The 6749-nt window shown below is 42.1% G+C and overlaps 1 pseudogene; it reads left to right on the top strand.

Annotated features, from left to right (window-relative positions):
* The first annotated feature begins 583 nt into the window (after positions 1-583).
* Positions 584-3601, top strand: LOC149156916 (putative pentatricopeptide repeat-containing protein At3g13770, mitochondrial pseudogene; annotated as a pseudogene).
* The last annotated feature ends 3148 nt before the right edge of the window (positions 3602-6749 follow it).

The raw sequence follows: 6749 nt of genomic DNA, 5'->3' as shown, positions 1-6749 counted from the left end.
CCTAAACCCCGCATGAACCTATCCAAACAACAATGACCGGTGAGCAACCCTAAACCCCCCATGAACCTATCCAAACAACAATGCCCGGTGAGCAATGCAGATATGCATGCACAGTTGAACCAGTACTGGAGCCCAGGGGAACAATAGTCGAGGGAGCTCAACGCCCTCACACCGGGCCTGAACAAGAATGCACAAGGCGGTGGAATCACAGCGGAAAATGACATGATCGAAACCCTAGACACGACATTAAAGGCGATATTTAATGCTCTCCCAAACAAGACACGTGGTAAAATGAGTTGGATGGGTGTCATACAAAAGGCAAGGAGGAAGACACATGGTTTGCTATCGTGGCGGGGAAAACGCACAACAGTTAGCATCCCTCCCCTGGATCTGAGCATTTGGGAATTTTCCATAATTATAGCTATGAAAGTGGTGAAATTCTATCTAGAAAAATACTTAGAAGATGCTTATAAAAAGGTGATTTTTTTTCATCTATAAATGACAAGCGAATGAAGGTATTACATTATAATAAAACCCAACCTAACATAAATTACTCTTAACAAAATATATATAAAAGTTAGGTTGGGTTTTAACTTTTATATGTATATATAGTTATGAATCTATTACCCCATGACCTTTTCCAAGCTATAATACACTCATCCAAAACCAACTCTAACATGCATGCGGAGGCTTCAGGTTGCAAAGGTATTTGCACACGGGCATCCATGGGTTATCCCCACCTCAACCCGTGCTGTAGAATTCAGCTCCCTCCAGCAAGGCATACATACATTGAAAGAACTTGTCGAAATGTTGCCTGTGGCAGATGGAGCAGGCATTTCACCATATTCTGCTTCTTCTACTTATGGTTCTTTGCTCGAGGGCTCTGCAGATATCAGAGCCCTGTCTTTCGGCAAACTAGTCCATGCACACATCATCCAAACTGGATTCAACAACATTTCTTTGGGGAACAAGCTTCTTACAATGTATTCCAAGTGCGGAAGCCTAGCTGATGCTCGCCGTTCTTTGGACCAAATGCCTGAAAGAAATGTGGTCTCGTGGACTGCCATGATTGCAGCTTATGCCAAGCATGGCCGTGACCAGGAGGCCTTGATGCTAGTTTATCTAATGCAAGGAGAGGGGATTCAGCCTAATCACTTCACGTTTTCAACTGTACTCTCGGGGTGTGGCAATTTGGGTGCTCTGAAACATGGCAAGGAAGTCCATGGAATTGTTATAAGAAGTGGGCTTGAGTTGAATTTATTTGTGGGAAATGCTCTTGTAGACATGTATGCAAAATGTGGGAGATTCGAGGATGCACGTGAAGTGTTTGATAAAATGCCTGAACGAGATTTGGTTTCATGGAATGCCATGATTTCCGGATACTCAAAGAACAGGCTGGTTGACGAGGCACTGAGATTGTTTAAGGAAATGCCTGAGCGCAATGTCGTTTCGTGGAATGGGATGATTGCGGGAGTTGCGCAGAATGGGTTATGCGACGAGGCTCTGAAGCTTTTGGAGGAAATGCCTGAACGAGATGTGGTTTCGTGGACTGCAGTTGTCGCTGGATATGCGCAGAATGGACATTTTGATGAAGCCTTGAATGTTTTTCGAGTAATGCTGAAGGATAGTACGGTGCCAAACTCGGAAACATATGCCAGTGTTCTTCCGGCATGCGCCAACTTGGCAGTGCTGGAGCAGGGAAAGCAAGTCCATGAAGACATAATTAGAAGTGGGTTTGAATCCGATGTCTTTGTGGGCAGTGCCCTGATAGACATGTATGCTAAGTGTGGAAGTATAGGGTTTGCAAGACAAGTGTTTGATAAGATCCCTGAAAGAGATGTGGTTTCATGGAATGCAATGATTACAGGGTATGGCATGCATGGTTACGGTAGAGAGGCCCTCAAAGTATTTCAACAAATGCAGCACTCTGGCAAGGCCCCTAACCATGTGACATTTGTTGGTATTCTCTCTGCGTGTTGCCATGCGGGATTGGTGGATGAAGGACGGGAATTTTTTGATTGCATGAGCCAACACTATCACATCACACCTACTATGGAACACTATTGCTGTATGGTAGACCTTTTGGGCCGGACTGGGTTCCTGGATGAAGCATGGAACTTTATCAACAAAATGGCCATAAACCCAAACGCTGCCGTGTGGGCATCTCTACTTGCCGCCTGTAGAAACCATAGCAATGTAGAGCTAGGAGAACGGGCAGCAGAACGCCTTTTTGAGTTGGACCCTGAAAACTCTGGACCTTATGTATTGTTGTCGAACATCTATGCCACCACTGGCAGGTGGGATGACATCAGAAAGATTCGAAAATTGATGAAGGAGAAGGGGGTAGAAAAGACGCCTGGATGCAGCTGGATTGAGGTTAATAAACGGGTATATACCTTCTGCATGGGAGACAGATCACTCCCAGAAATGGAGAAAATCTATGCAGAGTTGGAGAGATTGTATGGGAAGATGAAGGAGGAAGGGCATGTCTCCGAAACGAAATTTGTGTTGAATGACGTGGAAGAGGAGCAGAAGGAGCATATTCTGTACTATCACAGTGAGAAGTTGGCCGTTGCATTTGGACTTATCAACACAGCCCCGGGAACACCTATTCGGGTTGTTAAGAACCTTCGAGTGTGTGGTGATTGTCATTCTACCATCAAGTTCATCTCCAATATTGTTGCACGAGAAATTGTTATGAGGGATGCGGTCCGATTCCATCATTTCAAAGATGGACGATGTTCCTGTGGGGATTATTGGTGATTCTAACAGAAACAATCTAGAAGCTTAGTCTTGCATTATAACAAGCTTACGGGCGTGAAAGTTTTCAACTGGTAGCGAACAGGTTGGTATTCTTATTTGCTTGCAGTATAAGTTTAATACTGGAAAATTGGTGACTGAACATCCGTACAAGTAGCCAACTATTGAGGCAGTGCACTGCCGCCTTCTCTCTGGGTGCTCAGAGGTTTGAACCATGGATATTCACCATTCACCCATAGTCAACTTCCAAGGATGCATCCGACAAACACCAATACATATGTTTTTGTTGTTGGAGGTGATTTGAAGGGTTCCCTGGGTTGTAAAGATTGACAGAATTCACTGCTGGCTTCAGATTAACCGATGTGTTCCTCCCAAGTCACAGTAGAACATTGACACCTAATAAGCTTGGATGTGTGTTTGAGCCCTGAATTTGATCATTTCAAAGTCAAAATCAAATTGAAAATCTCGTGTATGCTTTGTGCCTACGCTAGGAGAGGCATTGTGTGACATGTAATGCATACCAGAGTCGTGAAGCATAAAAATATTGATGGAAAATAAAGATAACACAAGACGATCACGTGTTGAAAGCTGTAGTGACAAATGCAAAAGGTGGGAGGTGCTTTTACTCACCTATCTTGATTTCTCCTCTACCTGAAACCCTAGGGAAGTTGGTTCACCTTCCTGATAGTTTCTCCACCCACGGGTCAGTAGTTTGGAAGGAGTAGTTGCATCTCATAGGAGGATTTGAGAATTTATCAAGGAACAGATTAGTAGTATCCTTGGGAGATTCGACATCTCCGAAGAACAGCAGGGCTGTATTCTCAATTCTCTTCACTGTGCAGTGCCTGGGCAAAGATGGCCTGAGGTTGGGTTCCTTCCCTTCATGGTAGCAGTGCTAGGATTTCAATTTTTGTGTTGTTTTTCTTTCTTGTTTTGCCATAGAACCTGGTTGCAGATGCATTTTTGTGATTCACTTTAGCTTTTTGTGAAGCACTTCCTATGGCCTGCTAGGTCCTTTGTGGCAGCCCTGATCCCCTTTTTCGAGTATAGCTTGCATTCATGATAGAGGCATGTGTTCTATGCCAGCTGGTTTGGAGAGTTACATATGTGAAGGAGTTTAACTTTGGTATTGAATCATCCAGGTCTCTGCAACTTTGATTTGAGGTACCTGAGAATGTGAAGAGAGTCAGAGTTGGAGATGGTAGGGACAAGGGACTGGTGATCTGCATAATGCATTCTGTATGTTCCTTGATGGTATTGCTTCCCAGTTGCCTCTTCAATGTGGCAGTGCCTACAATGATTAATAATTAATCCTAGCTAGTTTAGTAATTTGTGTGAAGATCTAGTTTGTTTTCTTATTAAACTTATAAGTATGACTGGTACTTTGATGAGAGTTTGTTTGAATGATGATTTAAGTGGTGAAAAGGCTTGTCTCCAACTATTCTTATTCTACCAAGTTAACCGTGTGTTAGACCTGTAGGCAGGAAGGTTGCCATTTGCTAGCCTTCTTTTCCTATTGTAAGATTACTAATGTATTCTATTATCCACTGCTAACATAAAGCTGTTTGCAATTTGGAAAGAGAGAGAAGAAAGAAGGAAAATTTGTCAATTCGACACATTGTTCTTAATTGGATAATCTTTATGCTGTGATCTATTCTGCAAAATGCTGAATTGCATCTGATATTTTCATTGGATTAGAGAAGCTGCATGTACCATGTCAGTCTAGATTATGCATTGCATGACAATGCTTGATGCCTTGATGATTCTTCTGGATTTAAATTTCATGATCAATGTTTGGGATTTCAATGACAGACTCTTGAGCATTAGCAGGAAATTGAGACGATGGAAATAGAATGATGGTTCTTTGCTATTATACGATTATAATTAGATTTGCGCAGTTTAAGGATTCTGGATCTAGTCCGATTTATATTTCATGTTTATATGAATTCAATACACCTTGGAAAATGTATACAGATATCTGAGGCTTTTTTATGTTTCTGTAAATCTGCATCTTTTTACAATTGTAACCACTGTTTTATGGGGGAGATTATGGCTAGCTGGATAGACTTTATAGATTGACTCTGCTTTCTGATTTATGCATGCTACCAAACGATTACAATTGTTTTATAGAGGAGCTCTGATGCACATTGACAAGCACAACATCTATAAAGTCAATAATAGTACATAAACAACTTGATTCTTTTATCTCGGTAACAACAACATTGATTATGAAGAAAATTTATGCTCTTTTTTACCACAGTAATATGTAAGATAATGTTGACACCTAATCCTTGTGATCGGGTGAATTTATGTAAATAGATAAATAGAAAATATGAACAGTCATCGGGAGACGAACTGAACAGTCTCTCCCTCATGTATATAATGAAGACCTACCTGATGGAATAGAACACATGAATCATTTTTGCCTTATGGAGTTACTACCTGCGTATCAGAGCCAGCGCCTTTTTTTAACTTTTATGCTCTTCGTAACTCCCTATTTTGGTCCTCTGTTCCTCTGCTCTCCATTCAAAAATGTTGCCTGTTTATAAATGTTGGTAGCCTGCTCCACACTGTCACCTGAACGCTGCTGCCTGACACTGCCTGCGCCCTCTGTCTGCCATATTCCATATATACAGTCCTGCCCCCTGCATTACTTGCGCTCTCTGAACTGTCAACATAACATTTTTTGCCATAACGTGAAACATCTCTGTCCGACTATTCCAGTGCGGTCATTGATGGGATCCCTAGAATTATCTTTTGCGCCCATGCCCATCTCTATCCCACAGTCAGTGCCAATCCTTCGTGTGTTTCCTGTTCTGCCATGGATTCAGGCCAAGATCATTCCATGAACCAGTGAGCGAATACTCAACACCATTCATTTCTTTCCTCGAAAGCCTTGCAGATCCTGCGCCTGAAGCAAAGCGTATGCCATGGGCGGTTGCTAAGAGCACCGCCGTGAACCAGAGGTGCGAGCGTGCCATGAACCACTGGGCGGTCGGGAATAACTTCATCTCTATGTTGTGGATAGCAGTGGCGAAAATCCTCTCACCACCTCTCCTGTAAATCTTCGATCGTAACGCCATCGCCAGCAGCCGGCACTTTCGCTGGATTAGAGCTCATCTCTGCAGCGTTACATTAATATGTGATGAGCATAATTCTGACTGGTCTTCTTTCTTGTCATGTCAAACAGCGAGGATTGCAAATCTTTATAACCAATTTGTGTGGTACGTTTGTCTTCAGAAAATTCTCATGGACTTGTGACCAATGGAATGTTGAATAGATAACTTTTGTTCAATTTTGGGATTAAGTGTGGAAAAACATCAATATTAGTCACTGTATTTTTAGTAACGTGCTGTGACAGTAAACATTATGGTATAGTTGCAAGGAGGTATGAAAGCTCAAGGTCTCTTATTGGGAATATAGACTCGTTTTCTCATTTACATGTGAGTGCACCTGCCGAGAATGCCAATTGCGCCTTACAATCCACGCTCACTGCCCCTTGGTGATTGAGAAGATGTAAATATACCTTTGTGGGAGCACTGTCAAGTTGAATACACTGTGCAGTTTTGTATATTTACAGAGTTTTGTGTATTGACACTATATTTTTCCTTCCCATTAAGAGTAAAATTTTGCGGCAGAAGTTTTTTGTTACAGAATGCATTCAATCATATCCATGGTGGGAATAGTTCTCACTGGCAAGGAGAACTATCCTGAATGGTCTCAGATGATAAAACACACCCTCATTTTCAATGAGTTGTGGAAAGGAGTGTGTGTCGGAGACGGAGACAATGAACCAGTACAGCCTACCTCAGACAAAGAGCTCGTCATTTAGGAAAACAAGAACAGCAAAGCTTATGCATTAATCGTAGCATCTGTAAATGAAGAGGTGAGTCGCCATATTTCGTCATATTCAACTGCCTTTGAAGCCTTACAAAAGCTAAAAGAACTCTATGACTCACATTTTGCACTTGAAGTTGTTCAACTCATGA

Source organism: Pinus tabuliformis, chromosome 9 (genome assembly GCF_031772625.1).
Source record: "Pinus tabuliformis cultivar Carrire ecotype Pingquan chromosome 9, CPIR1, whole genome shotgun sequence".
Taxonomy (NCBI): domain Eukaryota; kingdom Viridiplantae; phylum Streptophyta; class Pinopsida; order Pinales; family Pinaceae; genus Pinus; species Pinus tabuliformis.
This window is presented reverse-complemented; position numbering and strand designations above follow the sequence as displayed.